The sequence below is a fragment of the Camellia sinensis genome, chromosome 10, assembly GCF_055761805.1.
Source record: "Camellia sinensis isolate YWXY chromosome 10, ASM5576180v1, whole genome shotgun sequence".
Classification (NCBI taxonomy): domain Eukaryota; kingdom Viridiplantae; phylum Streptophyta; class Magnoliopsida; order Ericales; family Theaceae; genus Camellia; species Camellia sinensis.
This window is the reverse complement of record NC_138970.1, coordinates 129,260,240-129,274,138: the sequence shown is the minus strand read 5'-3', so window position 1 is coordinate 129,274,138 and position 13,899 is coordinate 129,260,240. Positions and strand designations below refer to the sequence as shown.

Genomic DNA, 13,899 nt, shown 5'->3' with positions numbered 1-13,899 from the left:
ATTAAAGTCACCAAAAACTTATTTTTTCCAACAAGTAAAATTTAAATAGAGGTTAAAGGGTGAAACATATTATTTACCCAGTAACTGAGAACATGACAATTGAAAAATAAAAGTTAAATAAAAAACAAGAAGAAGAAGAAAAAAGAAAACAAAAGGGTAGATGATGTTACACCTTTATCTTTGTGGCCATGAGATGCGAGAACTCCCCAAATTCAATCGTTCCATTACCATTGACATCACCTTCAAGTGGTCTGGACCAAAAGACTTGGACATTCTAGCCCTTTTACTTATTCTAGGCTCATCTAAAACCTCAATTTGATCATCACCTTCATCATTAAAATGATCATCATCACTAGCAAGCTCATCAAATTGCTCCAAAGACCTTGGAACCCCTTCTTGGGTTCGGCAAGGAAAAATGTCTTCAAAAGAAACATGCATTCCTTGACTCCATGATGGTATTCCTGTGTATGTCTAAAATTTCAGAGTTATGTACAAGAAACTGATATGCACTACTATTATGTTCATAACCAATGAATATACAATCCATAAATTTCGGGCCTATCATAACCCATTTAGGTGTAGGTATCGCCACTTTTGCAAGACACCCTTACATTCGTTAGAATTTATAAGAAGGCTTAATGCCTTTCCATAACTCATACGGGGTCTTGTCCACCTTTTTCCAGGGTACTTTATTCAGAATGTAATTCGTGGAGAGAATTGATTTCCCCTACATGTTCTGTGGCAATCCAGAACTTATCAACATTGCATTCATCATTTCCTTTAGCGTCCTATTCTTTCGCTCAGCAATCCCATTTGACTGAAGAGAATAAGACACCGTGATTTGGTGGATAATCCCAGATTGAGCACAAATCTCAATAAACAGTGATTCATACTCACCACCACAATCACTTCTTAAAGCGTTAATCTTGCGGCCTAATTGATTCTTAACTTCATTCTTATAAAGAAGAAACTTGTCAATAGTCTCATCTTTGCTTTTGAGCAAATAGACATAACATTATTTAGTGCAATCATCAACAAAAGTAATGAAGTACTTATTACCACCATGTGATTGTATAAACTTTAAGTCATACACATCTCTATGCACTAAGTCTAACAGCTCTGAACTTCTTTCAACAGAATGAAACGAAGATCTTGTCAACTTCGCTTCAACACAAGTTTCACACTTGTGTTTTGGATTAATCTTAAAAGATGGTATGTAATCTAACTTGATTAATCTTTGTAAAGATTCAAAGTTCACATATTTTTGGCCGAATTCCTCTCCAGTTCGGAGTCCAAAATGGACGTGTAGTCTAACGAATCCATGGTCATCACCTTAATATTTTTTGACAGGAAAAATTGGTCTAAGATCCCTACCCAACTTTTGGTAGGAAGAGAGGTCCACAATAATATTTTTGATGCCTAAGATCCCTCAACCTTATTTCATGTTATAAAATACCTAATTTTCCCTTCTTTATAACATACGTTTATTTGTATTTTGGCAAACTGAATATTTTATTGCTATTTTGTAGAAGATTTCATGGGAATGGACTTCATGGTGGAGATTTTGTAGGGATTTTGCAAGTGTTGCAGTGGACTTGACAATGGAGATTGCTATGATCCTGTAGGTGTTGCAGTGGTGTTGATTGTTTTTGTTTTGATTTTTAGTGGAGTTGAATCAAGTATGTTTTCGATGGAGATTCCATATGGATTTCAATTTTTGATTTGAATTGTATGTAAAGATTCTGATTTCATATTAGTTTTTTGAGTGTATTTTGTATTAGGTTTTTGTTCAGTTTTGATCAATTTAAAAGAGAGGCCAGCTTGGCGAAGTTGTTTATGATTTTTGGAGTTGATTTTTCATTCTCTGTTATTAATCAATTTTAGAGAGAGGCCAGCTTGATAGAGTTGATTTTGATTTTTTGAGTTCATTTTTCATTCTCTATTTTTTGATCAATTTCAAAGAGAGTTGACAGTAGAGTTGATTTTGATTTTTAGAGTTCATTTTTCGTGCTTTGTTTTTCATCAACATGCTTATCAATGATAAGTTTTGTTCTCTGTTTTTTCTGAAAATTGTAAGTTTGTTATTATAATCCAACGAAAATCACAGAGAAAATTATAAATTCATATGGACATATTATTATAAGTTTCTAATGCAGATAGAATCACAAAGAAAATTGTAAGTTTGTAGTTCAACGAAAATCACAGAGAAAAATTATAAGTTTGTAGTCCAATGAAAATTGCAGAGAAAACTGTAATTTGTTATGGACATATTATTACAAGTTTGTTATTTATTTATTTATTTATTCTCAATTGAATGTTTTATGAGCATAACAGATCTTCTCTATGAGTTTCTCTGAGTTTGTATGGAATAGTTAGCAATTTTGTCAATTTGATGTTAATGTGTTTTTGTTTTTGTGATCTTGAAAGTGAATATAAATTCTTAAATTTCTCTGATTCATGATAATATTTATGTGAATTTATGCTAGTAATTTTAATTTAGTTTGACGTTTACTATTGGATAGCATTTTGTTTTGTGATGAAAGCCAGGATACACCACACTATGAAGGCCTTGCCAAGTTTGGTTTTCAATTCTTGTTGTAATGAAAGTTCTAAATTTATCACAGCATTTTTTGTTTTGCAATGGGTTGGAGTTGCATCTACTTTTGAGACAGCTAAAATGTTGTGTTTGGTGTGAGTTGTGAAAAACTTGCTTGGGAAAATATTGATTTTGGTAAACATGAAGTGTGTGTAGCTAAGAATTGAGGGGTTCAACTGTCAGAGCCTGGCACTTTGTTTGTGTGGGAATTTATATACACATAGAGGAACTGAATTGCTTTATTGGGACGGTATACACAATACGGTTCTAGTCGAACTATGAAAGTTTTTGTCTCATTGCTTGCTATGAGAGGCATGTCTTGGATGGCATTGATGCTTTCAATGGTCACTCTCTTGGCTTTGAATTATATATATATATATGTATATGTGGCATGTCAATTCTATATGTTTTGTCACACTTGAAAAAATAGATTTTTTTTTATTGCCCAAATTAGGTTATTTTACTTCTTAAAAAAAGAAAAATGTGTGCTCCTACATTGGAGCAGATACTGCTTGAAGGTTAGTCTCTTTTTTTTGGGTGTTTGGTGAGTTTGACCCTTGAAAAACCCGTGGGTGCCCTTTTCCTTTTCTGTTCAAAATACACGCTCATTTTGATGTTATTTTTGGTGGTTTTATGGTGTATGTGTATTTTTGCAATTTTTGACTCTTGCTTTTCGACTGAAGTATTGCCCGATGGGTTGTATCAACTCTACTTGCATGAGATCATTACTGAATTACATGAAGCATTCCCTGAGTCATCCTTTCTTGTATTCAATTTCCCAGAAGGCGAGAAACGGAGCCAGTTTGCTAAAATTTTATGTGAGTATGATGTTACTGTCATGGATTATCCGCGACAATATGAGGGTTGTCCCTTGCTACCACTGTCTTTGATTCACCATTTTCTTTGTGTTTTTGAAAGTTGGCTCTCAAGGGAGAATCACCAAAATGTTATTTTGTTTCATTGTGAGAGAGGGGGTTGGTCGCTCTTGGCATTTCCTTAGCTAGTTTCTTGATTTTCAAAAAGTTGCGTAGTGGAGAAAAAGACTCTTGAAATTGTTCATTGGGAGGCTTCTAAAGTTGCATTTAAAATTTCGGGCCTTAATAGTTAAATTATATGGCCATAGAAATAATTGCTCAGGGAGAAAACATCTTCAGAGAGAAAAGAAGAAAAATACAAAACAGAGAAAAATGAATCACTCACTTGCAAAACATAAAAGGAAAATGAATATTTATCAGAAGCAATATTGTTTGAATTGATGAATGAGTTGCTAATGTTAACATTTCATACCATAATATATAGTTGTGCACTAGGAGTGCTCTTTATTATCATTTTATTTTTATCATGAAGTTTCACTCAATTTGATCATGTCTGAGAATGTAGCTAAAATTGCCAGTGCTGCAGCGTCCATGTCTTTTGCTCTGTCTGATTTAAAGGCATTTAATCTCAACTTTGATAAGCATGTAATGTCTCTATCCATATCCTAGCCATAAAAGTGGACTGCCAACAAGCTAGTCCTCTTCTCTCTTTAATTTGAGCTGTCTGTCAGTCACTATGTTGATTGAGTTTGATTTTTCAAGATCCTTCCATTGTGGACTTCCATGCTACAAAGTCCTTGAGTTTCATTGAAATCTACACTTGGTTGGAACATGAAACATTCAGGAAAAAGTGTTTTGTGGTTGTGTGTGTGTGGAAAGCACGGTAATTTCATCTGCATCAAATTTCTTTTTTTTTTTGGGGGAGGGGGTGTTGGGGTGGTGTTTCTAATGCTTTGTTTCTAGAATGTTGTTCCTTAATATCATACCCGTTATTATAGGTAAAAGAATTTGCAAACTTGTGTCAAGTAATGCAGACAATTCTCACTATAGGAAATGCATTGAACCAAGGCACTGCTTGAGGTATTATTCTGTGAGATTGAAGTATGTTATGATCTGTAATATTTTGTTTGGTGGAAAGCTTTTGGCATTGACGTCCTCCTTTGTATTTCAGGATCTGCCATAGGATTCAAATTGGACAGCCTACTTAAGCTGTCTGATACTTGTGCAAGGAACAATAAAATGACATCGATGCATTAGCGACCTCAGGAGCTTGATTTATGCCCAGGAGTAGGCATACAATGTTTTCTGTAAAAGAGAACAATTTAGAAATATGCTTGAAAGGAAAAATGATGACTCTTCTTTTTGTAAAGGAATTTTTGGTTACTACTTGCTAGATATTTGTCTGATAACACATAACACTGAAGTTTTCTTTATGAAACAAAATCTGGTTATCTGACATCCTTGTGTTTTGAGAGAGTAATTTTGTATGTACAAATTTATAATGGTTCTTTAAATTGCTTTGCGTGTATTAACTGTTTTCTTTTCTTGAATAGTTCACCATATTTGTTTAACAACTTCCATTTTGTTGCGCATGTTCAACATCTTTTTTGTATTTTATTCTTCCAATGTTTCTTTGAATTTGTGTGATACTATGTCAATTGCTTTCCTGTCTTCATTAGCTCGTTGCCGAGAAGATGCCAGAGTTACTGGATTTTGATAAGGATCTCATTCATTTGGAAGCAGTGTAACACCCTCAAAATAAACCCATTATATGTATATCATCAACATGCATTACTTAAAGAAAACAATTTATTAATTCATTCATCAGAGTATTACTTAGATAAAAACATTACATGTAACATCAAATTAAATGCCCTATGGGCTTACATCTTTCCAAGCCAACACTTGGATACAAAATATGAGTCCTAACTCAAATACAAATAAAGCCCTAGGCTTGATTATTTATCAAATAAAAACAAACAACTAAAGATAGTTTTCAAATTCCAAATCCTTCCAAGCTAAGTCCTGGGAGGTAGCTTATCACCTGGACCTGAAAATGATGTTCCCATAAAGGGTGAGCCACAGCCCAGTAGAAATATACTAAACCAAATATAAGCATTGAATAAAGCAATAGCATTCAATAGATGGTTAACCAAGATAATCAATTACATCATTATACAGTTTCATGACACTAATGCCTAAGACATGTTTTACTTTCCAATATTATCAATATGGCTGAGAACCTGGCCAATCTTACAACAGTGAACCATACATAATATATTCACATTCATCCAGTGTCAACAAACAGATGAGACTCAGGCTCAAATCAAAACACTTCATACTTCCAGTTTGATACACATTTTAGTGCTGTATCAACAAAACACTTCAATATAAATAAGCACACATAAAAGTGATGCTAATGGAGTCTATCCCCTATCTCCTCCCAAACAAAATCCGGTTTAGAGGTCCATCCCCTATCTTCCCCTAAACCGTGGAGTACATCCCCTATCTCCTCCCACACAAAACAATGTATGCAAACACATAACATATACAACACACAATCAATACACATAATGCCTGTATTAATTCAGCAGTCAAAATTGATGACTTAATCAATGATTAGTTTCAGTTATCCCTAATCCACATGCAGTGTCTACAACAAGCACGACTATCCTCCACCGATAGCCCAAAACAGTTATTTCTAGACTTGGAAATAAATATACCAACAATTCAATAGACGAGTGATTTAAATTAACCAACTACGCCATTTAATCAATGAATTCCCTAATTCCATGGATTTTAACCATATTTTCCCAATTCCATGAATTAATTATACAAATTAATTTATTAATACAACTAGGGTTCTTCCCAAGATTACCAAAGTATCCCCAACATATCAAAATACCAAGACTTAGAACAAAACTTATAGAATGGAGTAGGAAATCCCTACCTCGAAGAAATAGTCCCAAAAGAGAAGATGAAGATGAAGACCCAAACTCCAAAGTGCTCCAAACTACCAACAATTCAGATTAAATGGAAGCCCTCGACCCACTCTATCTTTTTAATAAAGGATCTAAGGTAGAAACTCACTCTAAGTAGATCAATCCTAAGAGAGAAGGTGTGTAGAGGGAGAGAGAACTCGTACCTAGGGTTTTGGAATCTGAAAGTGGATGAAAAACTGATCTGAAACACGCTGCTGCCTATTTAAACCTGACAGGCTCGCTCGAGCGAAGACTTGGTCGCTCGAGCGACCAGACACAGAAAAGCTATGCTCGAGCCAAGGAAGCCTTGCTCGAGCCAACAACCCAAAAGCTCGCTCTAGCGAAAGAAATCTCGCTCGAGCGAAGAACTCAAACCCTCAGGTCTGTAACCAGACACACGCTCGAGCGAAGGAACTCCCGCTCGAGCGAAGAACGAACTAACTCGCTCTAGCGAAGAAAAGCTCGCTCGAGCCAAAAACCTCTGCTCTCAGGTCTTACTACAAAACGCAATCCTCGTTCGATCAAAGAAACCCTGGCTCGAGCGACGGACCAAAACAAAGAGCTCGCTCGAGCGAAGAGTCAAAATTCTGGGCAGCAACCCTTTGCTCCCAAGCTCAACCAACCTGCTACAAACCTGCCCATTGCATGCCCCAACTCAGAAATAGGAAATTAAAGGACGGTAACAATCATAATACAATGGCAGGAGCTACGGAACCTAAGTTCGGATACAATAATCATATGGGAAAAGACCGGGGTCGCTATAAGCAGCCTAAGGTTTGCATTTTTCTTAATGTAATATGTGAATGGGGTGTCTCTAGTTGATTTGTACAATTTATTGCTTGTTCCATCTGCATATCAAATGGGCAAATCCAATTGAAGTCTTTAGCTGAAGAAATGCAAACTGTGAGTAAAGATCTTGAAAAGGTTGAGCAGGAGCTCACTACTTCAAAGAATGATGGTGCCATCTTTGCAGGCTTCCAAAAGGTAGGGGACATACTTGGGGCACTAGGTTACCTTTTTTTTTATTGTTTTTTTCAGATTTATGTTGAATCTTCATAGATGTACATAATTCTAGTTTCATGACAAAGCTGGTGTATGTTTGTTGATAGTGATGCTGAGATATAAAATAAAGGGGATTTGCCAATACTGAAATTTTAATCTTCGTGGAAAATTCAGCAGTAAATTTGGTTTGATTTTTCTTTCGTTAAAATCTGCAAGTTCTTGCTTAGTTAAGTATACTGACACATTTATCTTGCAGGGAAGAAGTGCAGATTCATTGTCTCAGTATTTTGGGGATCTAGCTAGGTGCCCTTTTGAACAAGGTTTGGTTTTATTTTCCTCATTTATGTACTTGATTTTCTGTTGCTGTCAAGTAGGGAAGTTCACTACATTTCTTTTCTATTTGATCTACCACGTGGATTATGTTAGAGATGTATCTGTATGTAGGTTAGATTAGATGATAGAAGTGAAAATGCTGACATATTTCATTGCACGAGTTTTGCTAATTTGGTTAAAAGCCAAATTTAATTGAAATATTTCTAATAGTGTTACCAAAAAATGTTAATGCCTTAGAGATTTAGGGCTTTAAGTTTATAAGCTACTGCTTGGTTTGTTCACAAGTTGCCGCACTTTATAAGCTACTGTCTTTGTTGGGATGTGCATATGGCTAGGCAAGGTTATGTTCATGTGTGTGTGTGTGTATTAAAAATAACTTTCTACGGCATGCAAAATTATGCCAGGAAAAGTGTAATGATTTATGGTATGTAAGAAAATGTCGTAAAAGATTATATACGGCATACAAAGTATGTCATAAATATATTAAAAATAACTTTTTATGGTATGCAAAATTATGCCGTGAAAAGTGTAATGATTTATGACATGCAAAAAAAAGTTGTAAAAGATTATATATAGCATACAAAATATGTTATAAATATATTAAAAATAACCTTCTACGGCATGCAAAATTATGCTATAAAAAATATAATGATTTATGGCATGTAAAAAATGCCATACGACATACAAAGTATTCCATTGATGTTTAATTTATTACTTTTTACAACTTTACCTGCATGTCGTAAATGACGATCAACTTTTTACATGTCATAAAATGACATTTGTGTGCATGCTATGAAAGAGTTTTTACGGCATGCATTGCAAGCCGTGAAAATTATAATAAATAGAAATTTCTCTGAGTTATGTGGTTCAAGATTTTCACTGACGTTGGGTTTGAACTTGTTTTGGTGTTCAGTAAGGTTGTGTTGTTAGTTGGACGAATAGTTCTTGAATTTGTTCATGCAATCTAATATTTTCAGTTTCAAGCTCTGAAATTAAACATCTCAACTGTTGAATTGTTTTTTTTATCATCTTTTTAAATCTCCAATATCCTTAGTTTCATTTGGTTTGTGCTATTTCTTTCTTGAAGTTCCGAGTTATTTGATGTCAAGGTTCTTTTTGCAATGTCCTTTTCTTGAAGTAATTCATTCCAATTTTTTTCTTCTTCTATTTTGGATTTAGAAAGTGCCTTTAGTCTTTGATGTAGATTAGCAATTTGAGCATCATTTGATTCCTCAGATTCTTGAGGCTGATGCATTGTTGAACCGCAAATGCTATCATGATGTTGGTCAATCGGCTCATTATGTTCTTCTTCATCCCTTTCCTCATTGTTTTCTTCTTCCTCTTTCGATTTAGTGCCTTCATCTTCTTCTTCATTGCCCTCATCTTCTTCTTCATTGTCTTGGTCTTCTTTCTGTTCATTTTCTTCTTTTTCTTCTGCTTTTTCATTTTCTTCTCTAGCTTTCTCTTCTGCACTACTTGCTTGATCTTCTTCTCCATTGCTTGCTTCTTGTTCTTCTGTGCTGCTTTCTCCTTCTTCATTCCCTCCTTCTTCAGATGACTCTTCTAATGTCTCCTTGAATTTGACCAATGCCTTTTTTGATTTTTTCTTTTTCTTTTTACCAAGACAAAATTCTTTTGATGGGTTTTTAACTATCTCCTTATTATCTATCTGTAACAGGAGGTTCTTTTATTAGAGAAATATTTAAAATTCACTAAGAAAAAAATTCAAATAAGTCAGATGAAATTCATCTAAATCATACTAATGGGAAGTAAATTTCAGAGAAAATTGTATGGCTAGAGAAAATTACACACAAGTAGGGCTGCAAATGAACCAAGCTATGCATGAACAAGCTCGACTCGGCTCGTTAAGGGCTCAGCTTGGCTCGGCTCGACTTGTTTAGTAAACGAGCTGAGCTCATGCTCTAATATTAGGCTCGTTTAGTAAACAAGCCAAGTTCGGGTTCGCATAAGCTCGACTCATTAAGTTCGACTCGTTTATCTTTATTTAAATTATATAATAAATATGTTATTTATATATTAAATAATATATAAATAATAATATAAGTACATTTTTTATAATATAAATAATATTTTTTATTTAAATATTTTTATTTAAATAATATAAATAATATTAAAAAAAATGTATCGAGCTGAGCTCGAGCCTAGTTTCTTATCAAGCTGAGCTCAAGCTCAATAAATGAGCTCGATAAGTAAACGAGCCGAGCTCGAGCTCAGCAAAGCTCGGCTCGGCTCGGTATGTTTGCAGCCCTACACACAAGGAGACATAATTTTATGGGTCAGAGAAAATTATGAAATAAGTCATAGTTTAGATATCAGAGAAAATCAAACAGGGCATATAAGTTAATATTATTATAATTGTGGTCAGAGAAATTCGGATTCCAAAGAGAATTCATTACAAGGGTAGAAATAAACAATGCTAATCAAAGAAGCAACATAAATTCAAATTTCAGAGAAAATTGATCTCAATCAGTCAAGACACAAGTTATGTGCCAGATAAAATTACACACAAGGTGAAATAATTTTATGGGTCAGAAAAAATTATGAAACAAGCAACATAATTTAGATATTAGAGAAAATCAATCAAGGCATATAAGTTAATGTTACTATAATTGTAGTCAGAGAAATTTGGATTCTAGAGAGAATTCATTACAAGGGCAGAAATAAACCAGTGGTAATCAAAGAAGCAACATAAATTGAAATTTCAGAGAAAATTGATCTCAATTAGTTAAGGCACATAAGTTATTCCATATAAGATATTGCATTGCAGAGAAAATTGATCAAATCAAGTAAGGCACAAGGAGGGAAACAAACCAATAGTCAGATAAATTTTGGAATTTTACTAAGATTTCAGTGGCAATAGAAATCTAACCTGTCGAGGTGCAAGAGAGTGGACTAGTGTTTTCTGCAGCTATTTGGTCAAGCTTTGTTGGTTCCACTTGGCACATCTTGGGAATTCAGTTGTGTTATTGGCTTCCCAGTCAATGATATTCGCATGTTCACATAACCAATACTGTGATGGAAATTGAAATAATTAAATTTTACTAAACACACAAATTTGTAAGTATCATAACTGTAAATTTGAATAGAAATTCTACTTACTGGCAATACAATGACACATCCTGTAACTTTTTCTAGAGTTTTGTGTAATGTTGTGATAGAATCAATCAATGTTGTGATTGCTTCTGGCCAATCATACTGTTTCATTGATTCAAGAAGTTCGACGTACTTGATAAAAACCCACCCTATTTGTCACGACCCAAACCCGACCCTATGGGTTTAGCATCGTAACCGGCCATTAATCCGAGATTACCGAAGGCCTGCTTAACAGTAGTACAGTAAAACAGAGTACAGGGCCTGGCGGAAGCCAATACAGTAATTAAACAATGCCCAATGAGCTGTGACAGTCTGGATGCAAAAGGACTTCCCAAACATATTTACATTCAGTAGAAAGGTATACACAATATATACAATCATTCAGAATAGGGACCCAATCCCTATGTAACGGTACAGTAAACATTTAGTCTATACAATCCATTTGGTTGTTACAAAACAGCAAGACAGTATAGAAGGGGGAGTCCTAAAACACCCCTAAGCCTTAGCATGAGGCTTGGAACCTCGCAGTGAGGCACGGTAGTTGGCTTGACAAAACTGGAGTAACCCTGACGCTCCTAGCTGCGGTCTGGTGCCTGTACACCTACATATATATATGAGCAGTGAGCTAAAGCCCAGTGAATAACATAATGCATAAAGAGGTTAAGAATGAATGTCCTTACAGTATGAAAACAGTTCATTAAATCAGTATTTCAGTCGTTCAGTCAGTACAGTCATATGTGGTACATCCATTAGCATAACAGTACAGTAAACAGTAGGTCTTAAAAGACCGAGCAGTAAATGATGGCCATCAGTCAGTAAACAGTAGTGGTTCCAACAAGGGAACCGACAGAGATCTCTGTAACAGTAACAGTAACAGTAGGTGCTAAGGATGCCACAATACAGTTCAGAACATAGGACATACATTCATTCAATTAACAGTATCATTTCAGAAAGCAGTACAGTTCAGTTGTTCAGAAGATAATCATTTCGAACATATCTTTACACAGTTATTACTCACAGAGTTTGGGCTACAGTATGCTAGAGCGTGCCTCCCCAGTCGCCAACCCTACACAGTTAACAGATTGAACACACTAAGCTACACAGCTGGGAAAGATAATAACTTAATCCCTAATTTGCCTTGGTGTGTTCTACATCTATATCCTCAATAAGATGTCTTAAACTAGGCCTAAGAATGCCTAGAATGGGATGAGGATGCAAAGATATACTTTTCAAAGCATTTTCAGATTGTTCAGAAAACAGAGGTCACACTTGAGCGTAGGTCACTCCGCTCGAGCGGACATGCAGACAAAAGTACGCTCGAGCGTACTGCAAAAGTACTGGATGGGTGAAATCTCCGCTCGACGGACGCTCGACGCCCGCTCGAGCTTGAGACTCAAGACTCCGCTCGAGCACCCAGTCCTCCGCTCGAGCAGATGCAAAACAGTGCAGAGATACTGGATGCTCGGATTCCACGCTCGAGCGTCACCTTCCCCCGCTCGAGCGGGAGTGCAAAATCTGGAAATTCCAGATTGCACCTCCAAGCTCAAACTCAAGCTCAAATGCATCAAAACCGATCCTCTTGGGCCCATTTTCTGGAAAACTCTTATAAACTCATAGTTAAACATGATTCAAAACTCAATTTGAGAAATCAAAGCCCAAGGGTGTTTAATCAAACCCAATTTCAAACCAATTTTTCAAGAACAATCCTCAACATGACATGCATGATCTTCAAATAACTTTCAAGCTTCAAAACATGCTCTAATGAGCCAATTGATTCACAAACATGATGAAAACATGGCCTACACTCAAAACACGGACATGCATGTGACGATTTGCCAAGAACTCAACTCAAAATCCAACAATACTAACATGCATGCAAGGAATGAGCTTCATTTCAACAACAATGAACCAAAACATGACTTAGTTCTACCATGAAGCATGAATCATGCAAGAACTAGCTCAATGACAACAATAAGAAGATGAGTTTCCTACCTTAGTCTTGTATTCAAGGTTTAGGAGCTCAAATATGAAATCTATACTTCAATCCTCTCAATCCAAGCAAGATCAAGCAAAAGAGATGAAGACACTCTCACTCCCTCTCTCAAGTCGGTGGTATGCTCAAAATGAGCTGAGCAAAAGTGTTTTAATTCAATGTATAAGGCTCAAAAGTGCATAGATAATGGCCACTAAGTGGTCTAATTGTAATTAAGTCAAACTTTGTAATTAACCCAATATTTAATCTAATTTAATCATACTAAATCAAATTTCAGGTAAATACACCATAAAATCACATTAATTATGAGGGTCGAGAAACCTCAATCAATTCCCGGATTCGGCCGCCGATTGGGCCTTCAATTAACAGTTAAAAGCATAAGAAGGTGAACAGATAATCAAACAATCAAACAAATAAATGCACAAGTAAACAGATATACTCAGTCAATTCAGTTCTAGATTTCAGTCAGTCAGTTCAGTATTTCAATCAGTTCGCTTATCAGTCATAATCAGTTCAGTTTAACGGTAATCAGTGGTTATGCGGTAAACAATGGTGAGGGTTATTACACTATTGAATTCCCACTTATTGCAAAAAAGAGGGTGAGACACAAGTACAAGATAATAATGATTGCTACATCTTTGAAGTCAAGTTGGTTGCTTGCCTTTCATTGCTTTGACCAAGGCATTCTTAAGAACAGGACTAGTGAGCCTTATGTCCTTTGGGAATCTTCGCTTTAGGAATTTAGTGTTTGGCTTTTTTGAGTATCTTAGTGACATGGCTCCTTTATTACCTTGCAAACCAAAAATCAAGGTCATGTCATTGGTTGTAAAGGTCAAGTTTTTTTACCAATTGTGAATGCTTTTGTTTTTTCATTGTAACGTTGGATTATTGCAACTACATCATTATCAGATTTTCTAGACTTCCTTGGATCCATTCTTCCAGTGGTTAGAGCTTAAATCAAATACTAGAATGGAGTCTTTTGAAGTTCTTCAAGTTGGTTTGAATTGAATTTAAGTGTTTGAAAAAAGGAGACAACAAATGAGAGGTTGGATCAGTATTGAATGC

General features: G+C 35.4%; 1 long non-coding RNA gene across 1 annotated transcript; it reads left to right on the top strand.

Annotated features, from left to right (window-relative positions):
• The first annotated feature begins 4,354 nt into the window (after positions 1–4,354).
• On the top strand, positions 4,355–4,941 carry LOC145801311 (uncharacterized). Its single transcript, XR_014342601.1, has 2 exons — positions 4,355–4,491; positions 4,583–4,941. It is a non-coding gene; the product is annotated as an uncharacterized LOC145801311 (long non-coding RNA).
• The last annotated feature ends 8,958 nt before the right edge of the window (positions 4,942–13,899 follow it).